Source organism: Leucopleurus acutus, assembly GCF_964270905.1.
Source record: "Leucopleurus acutus genome assembly, chromosome: 1".
Classification (NCBI taxonomy): domain Eukaryota; kingdom Metazoa; phylum Chordata; class Mammalia; order Artiodactyla; family Delphinidae; genus Leucopleurus; species Leucopleurus acutus.
In genome coordinates, this window is record NC_139142.1 from 30,490,679 (window position 1) to 30,508,629 (window position 17,951).

At 39.2% G+C, this 17,951-nt stretch overlaps 1 protein-coding gene across 1 annotated transcript in view; it reads right to left on the reverse strand.

Annotated features, from left to right (window-relative positions):
- SIPA1L1 (signal induced proliferation associated 1 like 1) overlaps positions 1-17,951 on the reverse strand; it is a 377,254-nt gene that overhangs the window by 338,702 nt on the left and 20,601 nt on the right. Inside the window, exon 2 of the mRNA XM_082844854.1 lies at positions 5,004-5,099. The gene's annotated coding sequence lies outside the window, so the exon portion shown is untranslated. The remainder of the gene's footprint in view (positions 1-5,003; positions 5,100-17,951) is intronic.

Below are 17,951 nucleotides of genomic sequence, written 5' to 3' on the forward strand. Positions count from 1 at the left end.
AGGATTGATGGCTGATTAAGTATAAAGTGAACTATTTTACCAGTGAGGAAAAAGCATTATTTTATCAAGGTCACTGTTGGATAATAAATAGAATTCAAGATCACTTTCCCATTTAGTAGACTTTTTCACTCCAAAACACCATTCTTACTCTCAATATCAAATTCAATAAGCAAGCATTTGCCTTTATAATGTTACATCAATAGACTGCTTTTATTATACATACTTTCTACAAAATGGATACTCCAGAGCATGAACCATTTCTGTATATGTTAAATTATTACTGGTATTAAACAATAAAATATACAAATATAACTAATTTAGAAAGTAAACTGCGACATCATAGATACAAAGTACCATCTCTGATTCAGCAAAATCCTGACATCAAAGCTGGAAGCAGGACCTCTGAATCCTATATCCATAAATAACCTTGGACAAGTGAGTTGACCCCTCTGATTCTCCATGTATATATGCTTTACCTGGAGAACACCACCCATTTACTGAGAAAAAGAAGTGAGACCATGGATATAATAAGCTCTCAGGACAGTACCAACATAAGTAAGTACTGGCCATTGTTGTTGCGTTGTTTTTACTGGAGGGAAAGTATGTAGTAATCACACCCAAAAGAGTAAAACTTAAGCAATACACACACTAGTCTTTAAAAGTCTATCCAAATAGTGAAATAAGAGTACCACAAAAATAAAACAAAATATACAAGAACATATGAAAAAGTTATCCAAGGTCTAGTGTATTTTACCATGATTTTTTTTTTTTATAAACTCTTAGTTGTATTCTGACTTGAGTAGAGGATGTCTAAGATTTCATACATAAATCATTTACTGCTTCACCTCCTGGTATCTTGAAAACAGAATAAATCTTTTAATAAGAATAAACTAATGTTTTAATAAGAGATCAGAATGTTAATTAGCATTCTTTTTATAAAAGTAAAAATGTGGAAAACAGGCCAAGTGTCCATCAACTTGAAAATGTATGAAAAAATACGCAGCTATAAAAAGAATAAGAGGGACTTATATATCCTAATATGGAATGATCTAAGACATGTCAAGTTTTTTAAAAAAAAACATATAAAGACTCTATGTTAAGACAACCGAAAAAATAACTTACGTTACATACATACATATTTATGCACTTAAACGCATACACCAAGGATTCAAAGTATGTGACCAATAGTAACCTCTTGGTTTTACTCTGCATAATCCTGTTATTTGACTATTTCAGTGAGACTCTATTTATACATTACTTGTGTAATTTATGAACCCCCAGGAAAGCTAGCCAATAAATACACTAGGCTAAAATCAAGTAAAAATACGTTTTAGACAGCACTTCATAGTTTACAAAAGGATTTTGTAATCCTTTCAATAAATCCTTTAACACATAATCTAATTTGATCCCCACAATAGCTTCTAGAATTTAAGGTAGTATCCTTCCTTTACAAGTAAGAACAGACTCAAGTATTTATTACTCCACAGTTAGTTAATGCAGAGCCAAAACAGAAACATGGTCTCCTGACTCTAAATTCAGTGTTGAGTTTCTTGTGCTACGGTCCCTCCATAAATCGAAATGCTGACATCTATACCGAGGCTCTCTAAACTGCTGTAGTGCTTCCCTTCTCATGAAAATTCACAGTGTGGCGGTAAAGGCATTAGAGTGGGGAGTCATCCTGGGTTCCAGTCTTGACTACACCACCACTAAGACTTCACAGTAAGTCAAACCTTCGACCATGATTCTTGTGGCCGCAGGTGAGATTCAACAGTGATACTTTTAAAAAATACTAATACCCAGGCCTCCAGAGATAGGACTTAATTGGTCTAGGGCATTAGTACCTTTATTAAAAGCTCCCCTGGTTATTCTAAGTTGCAGCTTGGTTAAGACCAGAGCTTAAGACTTAAATGTTATTATCTGATAAAAATGAAAGATATTAAAAATCACATGCTATGCGGCTTCCCTGGTGGCGCAGTGGTTAAGAATCCGCCTGCCAGGGCTTCCCTGGTGGCGCAGTGGTTGAGAATCTGCCTGCCAATGCAGGGGACACAGGTTCGAGCCCTGGTCTGGGAGGATCCCACATGCCGCGGAGCAACTGGGCCCGAGAGCCACAACTACTGAGCCTGCGCGTCTGGAGCTTGTGCTCCACGACAAGAGAGGCTGCAACAGTGAGAGGCCCGCGCACCGCGATGAAGAGCGGCCCCCACTCACCTCAACTGGAGAAAGCCCTCGCACAGAAACGAAGACCCAACACAGCCAAAGATAAATAAATAAATAAAATTAAAAAAAAAAAAAAAAAGAATCCGCCTGCCAATGCAGAGGACATGGCTTCGAGCCCTGATCCAGGAGGATCCCACATGCCACGGAGCATCTAAGTCCATGCGCCACAACTGCTGAGCCTGTGCTCTAGAGCCTGCGAGCCACGACTACTGAGCCTGCGCACCTAGAGCCCGTGCTCCGCAACAAGAGAAGCCACTGCAATGAGAAGCCCACGCACCACAACGAAGAGTAGCCCCCGCCTGCTGCAACTAGAGAAAGCCCACACGCAGCAACGAAGACACAACACAGCCAAAAATAAATAAATTAAATAAATAAATAATAAAAATAAATAAAATAAAACTAGTGAATTAAAAATTCACATGCTACGTACTTCCCCAGAGTTGAAATGAGGGATGAAAGTTATCATATATGGGAAAGCCTCATGTAAACAATAAAATGCCTTAACACATGTAACGGATTGCTATTTATTCCTTCCAACAGGTAGCACATCTTGTGTACCAGGCACGTGCTGGGATGGAGAGGAAAGGCATCATCCTCAAGAAGCTGGGAAGCTGCCATGTCCTCAAATTACAGCCAAGCAGGTGGTGGTGACCAGCCCAGCCTTGGGGTATGAAGGTGTGTAGGGGTAATGGTGGGAAGAGGGCTTAGAAAGGACAGTGCAGAGGAGACCCTTGAACTAGATCTTGACAACATTCTAGACAGGGGGCACATCACACCTAGGCAAGTGATTCAGGATGGCCAGAGGTCCTCGGAGAGAGGTCTCAGGACCCTGGGAATCCTTGAGACCCTTTCAGGGAATCTGTGAGGTTAAAACTATTTTAATAGTAATACTGAGACACATCACCACCAAAAAACTAGAAACAAATTCAAATGTCTTCCAACTGTTAAACAGACAAACATATTCATCTGTTTGTCTATGTATGAATATAAATATTCATAGATTGGAGTAAGATAGCCATTAAAAGGAACAAATTAGTGATACACACAACAGCATGGATGAATCTCAAATGCACTGTGTTAAATGAAAGAAGCCAGATTCAAAAGGTTACAGACTGTACAATTCCATTTACATGACATCCGAGCAAAAGCAAAACCACAGAGCTAGAAAACAGGTCAGAGGGTGCTGAGGCTAGGGGTAGGGGAACATTTTGGGGTGATGGAAATGTTCTTTATCTTCATTGTGGTTACACAACCATGCACCTTTGTCAAAACCCAGAGAACTATACATTAAAAAGGGTGGACTACACTGTATATAAGTTATACCTCAATAAATTGAACTTTTAAGAATAATACCATGCTGCTGTTTGCCTTTTTCACTCTCATTCTCTCATAAGTGTTTTCCAGAAGCTCCATGACTTGATGATGTCATCACTCTGCACGAAGGGAACGTAAGCTTGTATATTCTTGCATTTTAAACTGTTCTCCATTTTAATTTCGAATAAATAGTGATAGATATAATCAACCAAAAGTTCCCTTGGGGCTTCAATAATGTTTAACAGCATAAAAGGTGTCTGAGACCAAAAGTTTGAGAACCACTGCCATAGGTAACAGGGAGGCCCTAAAGTGTTCAAGCAGAAAGTAATGGGATCCAACTTTACAAAGAATGGTGCAGGGAAATTAGTTAAGAAGTTACTACAAAGGTCTGCGTAAGGCTGATCCCAGGATGCACTGGAAAGAAATTATGCCCACACATCATCTGTAGCTAGTTATAAATCCCAAGCCAGCTTCTCTCTATTGAGCTGCCTCTTTGTCGGTGCGTTAATGTTTTGCTAAATAATTCCTTTAACTAGTAATATAGTTAGGAAACTAAATCTGCACCGAGAGCCATCCTACAATGCATTACTAAGTGATTTTTGCATTATTCACTCAGTTGCCATTGTCCCTCTTCAAACGATGCCAACAACTTAAAGCTGAGTTTTACATATTTTAAACTTGAGAAGTAACCATCCTAAAGAGGTATAAAAATTAACTTAGAAGTGGTTCAATATCTCAAAATCAATTAGGAAAATTAGGCAACTGATTAAAAAATCCACTCTATTACTTCTCGGAAATGTACTTTCATTTGTAACCAGAAACACTACGGCAATCCTAACTCAGCACAATTTTTCCTATGCCATGTGGTTTCTTCGAATTTGGGTTGGGGCGGCGGGGCGGCGGGGGGTGGGGGGGGTGTGTGTTTGGTTTTGCTTTTGGGTTTGGTTTTGGTCTGCACAGTTCCCTTTCTTCCTAGAGAAAACTCATTTCTAAATACTAGCCCTAACCAAATTATTTTGAGTACAGATCTTTCTTCTATAATCTTCTCAAGCCCAGAACTCTTATAGTACTTCGGGATGCCACAGAGATAGAAAAATTAATCTTAAAACCATCCATGTCTTTAAGCTTTAAAATAGAAAACAGACAAACAGATGACAGAATGATCAATCCATCATAGGCAGAAAGTACTAGGTATCAGAAAGATGATTTCCTTCCCCTAAAAAAAACTTAGTTTTATAAGCCATTTTGAATGAACATGTGCATGTGTTTCAATCATCATCACATATTGCTTCTCTAATTGTTTTAAGTAGCCAGCCCTTTGACACCTCTTAGGTCATCCCAAACAGGTGGAAACTTGTCTGGAGAATTCAATTTGCCATCTTTTAAAAAATTCACCTATACTTCTATTCATGTGAAAGGGGGTAGGGGAAGCCATGTATCACTAAGAGAAAGTAAAACTCGATCCTTACCTGAAAGTACAGTCCTTTTCATCTATCTCTTATACAAAAATCTTGGGAAATTAGTTTACAGTCAGTCCTACAGGAGATTCAAAGTTGAAACTGAACCTATGGATTGAAAAGGGGAAATAATTAATGTGAACCACATGTATAATGAAGATAAAAACATCAATTTAATCAAAGACGAAATTTCCGTACACTTGTTAAAGCCAAATGGTTTCTGCAGGAAACCTGTTCTCTGTGACTCAAATCCAAAATGGAAAACGTGGGTGGTTCTTCCTGACTTACCATTAAGAGTCAGCCAATTGGCTGCTGAAGTTTTCACACAACTTAAGCTCAAACGCTAGCCTCCCATCTGCTCTAATACTGTCATACCTTAGTGAAATGAAAGAGGCGTAAAGGCTTTCTTCAGCCTCAACTCAGTCTTTAACGGGGTACCTTGGGCTTATTCTGTCTAGACCATATTTGAACACACTGCCAAGTTCTTCAAAACTTCAAATCCAGAAGATGGGAAAAATGAGAGCTAAATCACAAAATAATTCAGGGGCCGTAAAGCTATCTCTCACTTCAGAGCTATGATTTCTGAAAAATGACTCTCTTGGGTACTACGCTATAGTAGCTATTTGAGGAGCTGGGGCTCTGGCCTGGTTATCTGCACCATAACTGCACTTCTTCACCACTCACTATCTGTCAAGTCATGCCTGCCAACAGATACCATTCTTGAACTTCTAAACATATAACTCTGCCAGACTGGGATATGAATCCAGTAATTCTGTAGGGTATAGAAATACCCTCTCCACCCAGCACTAGTAAACTAGCTGGTGTGACACAGACAACTGAAACCACACACAACAGCACACCTTCAAGGTGATACTAGCATGGCAAGACAAGCACAAGGGCCTCCCGACCTTGACACCTGCAATCAAAGGAAAATCTGCAAACACCAGACAATAAAAATTCAGATAGACTCCAACTTCCAGTTCCTTAAGATTGCAGGCCCAATTTGAAAGTTCCTCATGTCTTAGGAGGTGGTCTGAAAATTGCCAAGAGGCTCACAGAATCCACCCTGACTAGCAGAGAAGAGCTTGCTATGAGCCACCAGTGACCATTCAGCAAGTGCTTGCATAATGATGCCTCTGGAGTCACATAGGAAAACCCACTGACCAGACTAAACCAATGGGCACTGGCTCCCAAAGTATTCATCTTGAGGAAGCTTCTGTGTGGAGACAGTGAACAACATGAAATATGCACACTCTTTGTACATTTAAATTTTAGAAAATGTGTGTTTGGACGCACTAAGCATATTACGAGCAAATACAGATTCATAAGCTCTTAGAGCTGGAAGACACCTCAATACTCCATTATCACTGTGAAACTCTCACTTCACCAATAAGATTAAATCACAATCTCCTGACCACCAGTCTAGTGCTCTTCCTTTTACATCCTACTCTCTAGTTAGTTGTGGAAACAATATTTTGGAGCATATTAAAATCAAGTTATGACTCTACCGGACCGCATAATAAGTATCTCATTTAACCATGTGTTACAAAAGAAACAATTAACATGAAAGATCAAGAAGTAAAAACCTTCAGAGTATTCCCTGCTGGGGAAGGATAGGGTGGGGTTGATTGTCTTTCTCCATATAAGTATAGTCTAATTTTATGGTCAGGAAAAAATATGGACAAATTATATATACAAACCATCTCTCTCTCTTTTTTAAAACTGATCCCTTCCAAACCAGTATCTTTAGCGAAAAGATACAAATCATATCTTACTTCATTTACACAGAATGTTGAAATGACAAAAATAGCAATGCTATCTTCTCAAGTTGAGGTTTAAAATATTTTCTAAATATTTTCACTGCACTATAATTAGTTTCCCCAATATATTTACCTTCAGAACAGATCAAGTAGAGCTATTTCCCTGTTGTAGTTTTCTTTAAAACTCTGATTTTTTTTAACACTTCTAAGATAATAAGGTGCTCTTTCATTCTGTTCATTTCCTCAAATTCCAAATGACGACTCCTCAAATAAGCACATTTTTTGCAAAAAAAAAAAAAAAAGCCTACACACATAAAAAGAGGACATAAATAATTTGAATAAGATAAAATACCTGCATAAATTTTTGAAATTTTTAAGATAAAATATAAATCTCTAAACAAATTCATAATTGCTCCCTGGGTTACCTCCAAAGACAGGTTTATACACTCCTCTCCTATTAAGCATACTTCAGTGAAAATTTGTGACAAAAATAGTACCAATTCTGCCATTCATTAGTTGTGTGATATTGGGCAAATCATTTAAGCTTTGGGCTTAAGCTTATATAAAAAGTCAGAATACTTGATTTCTAAGGTATTTTCTAGGTCTCTTAACATCTTCCTAATATATGAAGCATCATCTTTATTTCCCTTGAATTTCTAAAGTCAAATATCTCTTTAAATAATAAAAATGAGCATTTATAAACTACATTATGTCCTAGAACTTCCTAGGAGGCTACCAGCATAGCGAAGTGAAAATTTCAGAACAGTCTAGACTTTATCTGCACGAAATGTATCTCCTTGTCTCATGTTTTAGCTTTTCTAAAAAGGTTCAGAAATGTACTTTCACATCTGGAAGACTCTACCGAAGCATCTTCCACTCTGCAGAGACTTCTAATTCCCTCCTCTTCCCTCCCCTATTGCCTCAGTACCCCAAGACTCTGAAACCTGCCCTTTTTTTTTTTTGGCCTCAATGTTGGAAATGAAAACCTTTTAAGTCAATTACATTTAAAACCAGCTACTGTCCAAGTCTATATTTGAGAAGCTCTGTGTGCATTTTTATCATTTAGTTATCTAGATTCTAATAACTAAAGAATTTGTTCCACTGATTCAAGCTGAAAATGTAATGATTTTTTTCATCTGAGTCCAAACTCCTTGTTTATTGCCAGATAAGCAAGGAAGTTCCAGAACACTGTATGTAACACAACTCACACACTTAAAACAATTTATTTTCTTTATATACCAACTGAAGATGTTGCCATCCCCAACGAGTTCACAAATAAAATAATCACTGGGATTGAGAATCTGTCATTTCACTAGTAGGAATCCTAAACAGTAGCTGCTTTTGCCAAGTTCATTCATTCAACATATATATATTGAATACGTACTATGGACCAGGCACTATTTATTCTTCTTGCTGGGGATGTACAAACAAACTGACAAAAGTCTGCTTTTGTGGAGCCTATAGGCTAATGGAGAAGATATATAATAGGCAATAAACATAATATATAGACAAATTATATGGGATATACACATATAATATTAGAGGGGATCTGTGCTGTTAAAAAGAAAAAGGCCAGGATGGAAGAATAAGGGGATTCAGGAATGAATGGAGGGAAGATGGGTTGCACTCTTAAAACAGAATGGGTCGGGGTAAGACTCACTACAAAGACAGCTCTGAGCCAAGACTTGAAGGAGGTGAGAAGTGAACCAAATTTAACTTTCCTAGTAATTTTTACCTCGTACTGATTATGCACGTAATAACACATGCCTTAAGAGAAAAAGTTCTGTGTATGAGCAAACAGAAGAGTAAATAAAAGAGAGCTGTGTGTAAACCCCCTTCATTTTTGCAGCTTTTTCTACCAAGTGAAACTTACATCTTCAATTAGGCATGCTCATTGTGTGTTCCCCTCCACACCCACAAGGGTTGTTCTAACAAAATTCTTACTTCTATGATTCATACTCCTCAAACCTCAAGAAGAAATTTCCAAGTATTCATTTGACACATAAAAAAAGCACCAGTGTTATCCAACCAACAACCCCACTGAGATGGCCCAACTACAAGTCAGGACTTAAATCTCAGGACGGGAACTCAATAGGCACTGAGCTTTTCCCACTGTGGTGAAACCTCTGCTCTTCTACAGGGTTTAATGGGAAAAGACTGGACTGTGAAATCAGGAGGCCTCACCACCAACCAGCCCTGTAACCTTGAGCAAATCACATCACATGATTTTCTCAACTATAAAACTAGGGTTTGAACCAAATGATTTCTAAGTCCCTTCTAGGGATAAGTCCACTTCAGAAAAAAACTTTTGGTAAATAACCCTATATCAAAAAGTATAATACTTTTTGACATAGGGCTATATGAAACCCTATATACCAGATCCATACACTCTAATTTGCTCCTCTAGTAACAGTATCAATTCATATCGACCCATGCATAAAATCACCTCTCTCCCTCTCTGATCAAAAGATCCACAAGAATGGGCCTTGACTAGCTCACCAAGGGCAAAAGAATGTGCAAAAAGATGATATTCTCGTCCCAACTTTATTATCTACATACTCTTATTAGACCAGACTATCATAGAAATTCTAAAGTAACACAAGCATGAAACTGCCAGAGTTTTAAATATTCTTTATGCACCACTACCCCCAATTTTTTAAAGTATGTTTTTAAATACTAGGCTTCCTTAAAAGTTACCTGTAACCATTAGTGTAGCTGCTATGACATTATTTCAAATAGGCACTGAAGGGCTTCCCTGGTGGGGCAGTGATTAAGAATCTGCCTGCCAATGCAGGAGTCACAGGTTCAAGCCCTGGTCTGGGAAGATCCCACATGCTGCGGAGCAAGTAAGCCCATGAGCCACAACTACTGAGCCTGCACTCTAGAGTCCGTGAGCCACAACTACTGAAGCCCGTGAGCCTAGAGCCCGTGCTCCGCAACAAGAGAAGCCACCGCAATAAGAAGCCACGTACCACAACAAAGAGTAGATCCCGCTCTCCACAACTAGAGAAAGCCTGCGCGCAGCAAAGAAGACCCAACACAGCCATAAATAAAATAAATAAATAAATGTATTTAAAAAATAGGTGCTGTAACGAGCAGCTGTTTATTCAGGAGGGCTGAAAATCCTTGGTCCATTCTCACCACAGTTTAATGAAGAGTTCCCCGCTGTGTAAAGCCCACCTTCTCACTGTAGAATTTTAAAAAGCAAATAAACCGAGGCTGGGAGCGTCCTTTCCTGCCTTCCTCTGGGATATACTTACACCTGGACAAACATCTCCTCCAGCAACAAAATACAAAGAAACTATAGGGGACCAGGGGACTAAAAATGACTACACACACTGCAGTTGGGGAAATCATGAACAATAAGATACAAGATGGCTACCAATTGCCATTTCTGAGGTGTTGGGAGCAAAAGCAGGGCACTGCACATGATCCCTGCACACAGCACCACACAAGGGGTGGGCAGATCACCTCTGGCCCCACCCACGGCTCCACCCCTGCCCTCATCCCCCCACCCTCACCCCATTTAAGGAACCAGCCTGCCCTCCTTGGAGAGTGACCAAGGGAACCTGTTACTTGTTTCTGCTCCCTCACAACAAGAGTCCCAATAAAGCCTTGCCTGAACTTCTCGTCTGTCCTCTTTTCAACTTCTACTGACTGAAGAGTCCAAGGACTCAAGTCAGTAACAGTACCACCAACCAGACACACCACCCGGGACTCCTTCAGAATGGAGGCTCAGAGTTATACGGGGAAAGCAGCAAGGTGGGTGGCAGAGTGTGCAGCATCCACTTTGCTCAACGACAAAAGCAGAGTGATCTCGGCTCTGGCTTCCCCTCTGAAGCACCCTGACCCAAGCAGGGGCTGCAGCTCCTGGGAGGGCACGTTCCACAGTGCAGTACTGACAGCCAACCACTCCCAGTCTCTTTCTTCAGCTCTCCTGATGATTTTCTGAGTTACCTGGCAGCCTTAATCAATCCCTTTCTGCTTACACTAACTAGAATAGATCTTAGTATCTGTAACTAAAAACCCTGACCAATTCATGTGGCACATATTCCTTTCGTTATTTCCCCACACCAGAGCTGAGGCCGAAAGACACGAGTAACCCGCAGAACGTTCCACTGTAAGTCAAAAGTTCTTTGTTTTGAGCCAGGGCTCAAATCCACAATCAACACCTCCAACCTTTTCTTATATGTATTTCTTCCTAAATTTCATCACCTCTGCCACACAAAAAGAAGAAAATGATTTTTGCCTAACTAATTTTCTATCAATAAAGAGTCTGATGACAGTAACTTGGCAAGGTAGAGAACGAGATACAATAAACATCACTTCCTATAGCAGCTCAAGTTTATGGAGAATCCTGCAGGGTTAGGTAGCACTTTGAGAACATTTCCAAACTGCAGACAAGGTGATCTAACGCTGTGTTTGAATGCCAAAGCGATCGGCACTCTGTGCCAAGGCACAGCTGAATTCACAAGGCGGCAATGAAATTTTCACTTATGTTCTCCCATCCCTCAGGGCAAGATAACCACGTTGAAACCACAGACACATCAGCTAACTAAAATATGACACTATTACCTAACGCCAAAAGCAGACTGGAAATGGTGAGAAGTGATTATGCACGTTAAAATTCTCTTCTTCGCAGAAAGACATTACGTCCCATAAAATCAATTAGCAAAGCGGAGAAATGTAATCAACTGTTACTAATACTGTTCTTTAAGATGGCCGCAGGATCTCACAAAGCACATTCGATATCTTTGAATAATCAAATTACTCTGCATATCAGGCGGCACAAAATCTTTCTCAGGTAATACTCAAAGGCAGAACTTTCATATAAAAGATCACTTACACACTTCTGAAGCCAATTAATGACACTGATACTATTCACAAGGCGTCTCAATGCTCTGCCAGATAGAAAGTGGGTATTCAATTCAAAGGAAAGCACGAGATTCGAGACAGCCTACTAAAGTTCGTGCCAACCTAGCTCTGGGGCACAGGCACAGAGGCCTGCTTCACCTCTGTTACTGCAGGACCACTTCCCCTCCCGCTGCCCCGAACTGCTTTCATCAAACACTTTACAGCGCACTTAGCTTTAACACTGGTGGTGGGAAGAATGGGAATACAGAAAAGTTAAAACATAACTCTACGATTCCCTAAGGACAGGCAAATCAATTTGCTTTAAAAAAAATCTAGGAAACTTGGAGCTTGGCTACTTCAAAACAAAATCTTTGAAACAATCATTTCATAGAGCCTATCGGCAAAGAAGTTACTAAGATGAGTACCGAGCTTTACTATGACTACGCATGTGCCATATGTGTCCTTTGGATGCATCTGTTCTCTTTTTTTTTTTTTTTAAGAAATGAAGTCTTTCTGGGCTACAAATGACACATGGCCTACTATGATGTTTTTTATGGTTTCTCATATTTAGACTAACTTCAGTCAATCTTACTGCAAGTTTAATTCTGATTTATTAACAGTGTCAAAATCAAGGGATGCGTACATAATACCACAGATCAGTGATTCCCAAAGCTGGTCTGCAAAACAATACCTGCATCTGTAGGTCCTCAGGGAAATGAGGAAAAAAACTTGCTCATGAGTCTTACATAAAGCTAAATTTATCTCATTTAAAGGGTTGCCCTATATTTGGAAATTATGTCCTTCCTATTCTTTTGGTATACAAATGGCCTTTCTTTACAAAACGCTAAAAAAAAAAAAAAAAAGATCATAATTACATGTGTAAAATGCCAGAGTCTAGGTACCACTGCTCCAGCTCTTCTTTGCCTTTCGCATCTCCAACATCCCAACTCCCCTCCTTCCAGCTGCTCAGGCAAAAATAAATAAATAAAACCTAATGGCATTCCCGACTCCTCTCTCACACCCCACTTCTAGACCATGAGCAAAACCTGTCAGCCTTACTCTTAAAATGTGTCCCTATTCAACCACTTCTCACCAGAGGAAGACACAGATTGTTTCCATCACCCCCAAGAGGGATATCAAAATGGCCAATAAACACATGAAAGTCCTCAACTGCATTAGTCTTCAGGGAAATGCAAATTAAAGCCACAATAGAATACTTCTACACACCCACCAGAACAGCTCAAGTTAAATGGCAGGAAATACCACGTGTTGTCAAGAATGTGGAGCTCTCCTATGCTGCTGATGGACATATAAACTTGGGAAAAACTGTTTCTCAGTATCTACGAAAGTGAATATACACATACCCCATGACCCAACAATTCTACTCCTAATTATATCCCCCATAGATGTCTTGACAAAAGACATATACGGGAATATTCATGGCAGCACGATTCACTAGCCAAAGACAGGAAACAACTGTGGTACCATCATCCAATGGAATGCTCTACAGCAACCAAAATGAATGAACTGCAAATACTTGTAAGGCCATGGATGTGTCTCACAAACACAATATTGAGTGAAAGAAGCCAGAAACAAAAGAACAGATTATGCGTGATCACAGTAAAATCAAGCTCAGAAACTGGCCAAAAAAAAAATTAGCCATGGTGTTAGTAGTCAGTGGGTAGTGCTTTGACTGGGAAAGGGTAACCCGGCCTTGTGAGGGACCAATAATATAATAGTCTGCTCTTAATCTGAGCATTGACTACACCAGTGTACTCACTTTGTAAAAATTCATCTCACCATATACTTGTGCTTTCTGCCCTTTTCCGTATGCTTGTTATACTATGATATATAAAGTTATTCTTTTTTTTTTTCTTTTTGCGGTATGCGGGCCTCTCACTGTTGTGGCCTCTCCTGTTGCGGAGCACAGGCTCCGGACGCGCAGGCTCAGCGGCCATGGCTCACGGGCCCAGCCGCTCCACGGCATGTGGGATCCTCCCGGACAGGGGCACGAACCCGTGTCCCCTGCATCGGCAGGCGGACTCTCAACCACTGCGCCACCAGGGAAGCCCTAAAGTTTTTCTTTTTAATCACCTTCCCAATAAGGCCTTCTCTAGCCCGACTTCTCTATCTAAAATTTCTACCACTCCCCAATATGTCATATCCTTCTTCCTCTCTTACTTTTCTACTTTAGCACTTGTCAATATCTAACACACTATCTTACATACTAGGTCTATTTTACAAGCATATCTTGTTTACTGTCTCTCTCCACTCATTAAACTACAAATTCCACAAGTGCAGGTATTTTGTCCATTTTGTTGGGTGCTGGGTCCCCAATGCCTAAAACAATGCCTGGCAGAGAACAGGCACTCAATAAACACTGATTTAATTGATTTATTAATGATACAGCCTTGCCCAACTTAATTATGTTTGTGGATTCATGGCATGTATTCTTGCAGTCATCATGGTGTATTTAAGCAATAAGCCAGTTGCTGTTCTGGTCGTACATTTCTCAACCTGGTTTCGAGACCTCTCATCTTCCCGATCACCCTCTGGATGCTCAAGTTTTTCCCATTTCCAGATTAGGTTCTGGCCAGTCTGGAGAACAACAGAACACTCTGAACTCATAACATCTGTTTTTTACAAATGAAGCATAAGGCTGGCATTAACTATTCTCTTATCGTATCTACCCTGTGGACTCAACTTATACTGAGTTTAGGGTCAAATAAAATTAACAAAGAAACTTAACTCTAATTTTTCTCCCTTCACATAAACGTATAAATCAAGAAATATTCCCATCCTCTAGCGAGGTCTTTGGTTTCTGATCCTAAATGTAGAAATTTTCTTGTATCTCTAACTTGCTGTAAGATTTTTTTTTTTTTTTGGTATCTGCCTTTTTCTCCCCAATACCAAAAGTAAAATAAGAGATTGCATTGTATTAATTTGGCACAGATGTTATCAAAGTTATAAACAATGATTCTCTAAAAACTGCAAGCTCTTTCATCTACCCAACCATCACTGTAAGATTTTGCTCACCAATCCAAACCTCAAGTGCTTTTTAAAGCAGTGTTGTTTCTCAACCTTTTTTCACTATCATTCCCAAAAGAGACTTTTTAGACATTTTTCTTAATAATTCTCCATGAAACTTTAATACCACAGATATACTGTATATGTCTATGTACTTACACTGTGTATCTGTTTATATACTTATGTATATTGTGCTTGAAACATTAAAAGATAAAATTTCTACCCTCCTCCCAGCAATTTCACTTCTTTGAACATGCATACTTTAAAACCTTGATTCTGTCAACTACCACATTACCTTACCTTTCTAATTTTACTTCACAAGTAAATTTGTCAACAAGAAAACCATTTCAGTCAAAGATGAAAGTTGTAACTAACAGAAGTCAAGTACAGAGTCCAATAGCACAGGAGGAAAACCTTCCCTCCCAGCTGATGCAAATCCACTAAACCTACCATTTTTTAAGTCTACTTATTCAACGAGCTTCAAACCCACCAAATACCCACTCAGTATTTTCCATCTTCTTCAATAAGGACAGCATTTTGTTAAACTAAATACTCTGTTGAAATCAAAAGACAGCAGTCCCTTGACTAATGCCTATCGAACCTTCTTGAAATCTATTTTAAAAAGAAAACAAGATTAGCACAGAATGACCTGTTTTAGTCTCTCCTAAATCCCTCTAAAATCTGTTACTTTTCTTGGCCTTCTGGTCCAGGTAATCCCTACCTTCACTCTTCTAAGAATTTCCTGTTTCCCTAAGTTCAGATTAGTATTTTTTATTTTCCACATTATGTATCAGCACGTTTTAAATGCAAATCTGACCATTCCGCTTCCTGGATATTTAAAATCCTTCCAGAGCTCCTCCTCCTACCTGTAAGATAAAGTCCCAACTCCTCAGCATGATATGCAAAGCTTTCCACTATGAGGCCAAACAGTGGCAACACCTTCCCACTTCTAGGAAGCTTTTTCATGATCATTTTACTGTGTAGAGTAGAAATGTTCTTACACCCAAGCCCCAGCACCTACCTGCCCTCCCCAACCTATCCACTTCCCCTTAGTCTGTGCAGATGTGAGAAGCAACACCACCTCCGCAAAGAAGTCTTCTTCCTCACTCTCCAACCTAGCGTCACAAAGCATTTCACAACCAGCTTTACAGGCACTCTGCCTATATCTGGCAATTACTTGCTTATCAGTCTGTTTCTCCCACAATTGAGCCATTCAAAAACTACGCGCAAAATCTGCAGCAACATGGATGGACCTAGAGATGATCATACGAAATGAAGAAAGTCAGACAGAGAAAGACACGTATCTTATGCCATAACTTACATGTGGAATCTAAAAAAATGATACAAATGAACTTATTTACAAAACAGAAACAGACTCACAGACATAAACTTATGGTTACCAAAGGGGAAAGGGGGTGAAATTTGGGATTAACATATATACACTACTGTATATAACAGAGATTAAACAAGAAGAACCTACTGTATAGCATAGGGAACTATATTCACTACTTTGTAATAACCTACAATGGAAAAGAATCTGAAAAAGAACATATATACAGGTAGATATCTTTACCTATCTAGCTAGCTAGCTAGATATGGCTGAATCACTTTGCTGTACATCTGAAACTAACACAACATTATAAATGAACTATACTTCAATAAAAAGTTAATTTAAAAATATATATATAGGCAAAGAAATGCACTAAGAATACTTCCTTCAAGCTGATCATCTAAACTGTGAACCTGACACTAACCTTTGTGCCCCCAGCACCAGGAATGCCAGGACCCGATGGGAACTGGAATCCCAATATGTATTTTTGGAAGTACAGAAACCATAAACAAAATATAAAATAGATAAACAACAAGGACCTACTGCATAGCACAGGGAACTATACTCAATATCGTGTAATAACCTACATTAGAAAAGAATCTGAAAAAGACTGTGTGTGTGTGTGTGTGTGTGTGTATAACTGAATTACTTGCTGTACACCTGAAACTAACACAACCTTGTAAATCAACTGTACCTCAATAAAAAAATAGAATATATAGTTGTACATTCATGTAATTGAAAATTATAGAGCAATGAACTACAGCTACAAGCAACATATGGATGAATTTTACATGTTAAGCAAAAGAAACCCAGTACTTATGAAAACATGCTGTATGATGTCATTTGTACAAATTTCAAAAATATGTAAAAACCAATCTCTGGTGTTAGAATTCAAAAGAGCAATTACCTTTGAGGAAGAAAGAGGGCTAGTGATTGCAAAGACATATGAGAAAGCTTCTGGGGGTCTGGTAATGCTCTTTCTTGACCCTGCATAGTAGTTACACACGTGTATTCATTTTCTGATAACTTATTGACCTGTATCTTTACGATCTGTGCATTTGATGTGTATTCTACTTCCAAAAAGCTTTTTTAAATCATTGTGGTAATTTTAAAATTTTTCCTACAAGCCACAGATCATCCTAGTTATAACCTTTCTAAAACACTTGTAGCCATTCAGCCTATTTTGTTTTCATGCTTATTATATGCCCTTTTTTCTTTTATACACTGCTTAAAACCTGGCTTCCTATGAAAGTAAAAAGACTGCAGAATAGGAGAAAAATTTTGCAAATCATATATCTGATAGAAGATGTGTGTCTAGAGTATATAAAGAACTCTTACAACTCAATAATAAAAGGACAACTCAATTATAAAATGGGCCAAGGATCTGAATAGACATTTCTCCAAAGAAGATATACAAATGACCAATAAAAACATGAATGATTCTCAACATCATGTTATTAAAGAAATGTAAGTCAAATCCACAGTGAGATACCACTGCACACCCATTAGGATCACCAAAATAAAAAAGCCAAACAGGGCTTCCCTGGTGGCGCAGTGGTTGAGAATCTGCCTGCTAATGCAGGGGACAAGGGTTCGAGCCCTGGTCTGGGAAGATCCCACATGCTGCAGAGCAACTAGGCCTGTGAGCCACAACTACTGAGCCTGCGCATCTGGAGCCTGTGCTCTGCAACGAGAGGCCGTGACAGTGGCCTTTCAAAGACAAATGACCTTTTCAAAGACAAATGACCTTTCAAATGACCTTTCAAAGACAACTACTGATGAGATGGGATTTTCCTGTGTAATGCAGATGAAATTGATTTTATAGATCCAAGAACCCACCCTTACAACGCCAGTGAAATGTATCTTTCCATCAGGGTCTTTAAAAATCCGAGGGAAAGATACTAGGAAAACTGAAAAGCTGGGAGGGCTTGTTAAGAAGGAAGGACGGGTGATTGGCATCTCCTGGACATCTATTATGTGCCAGGCACT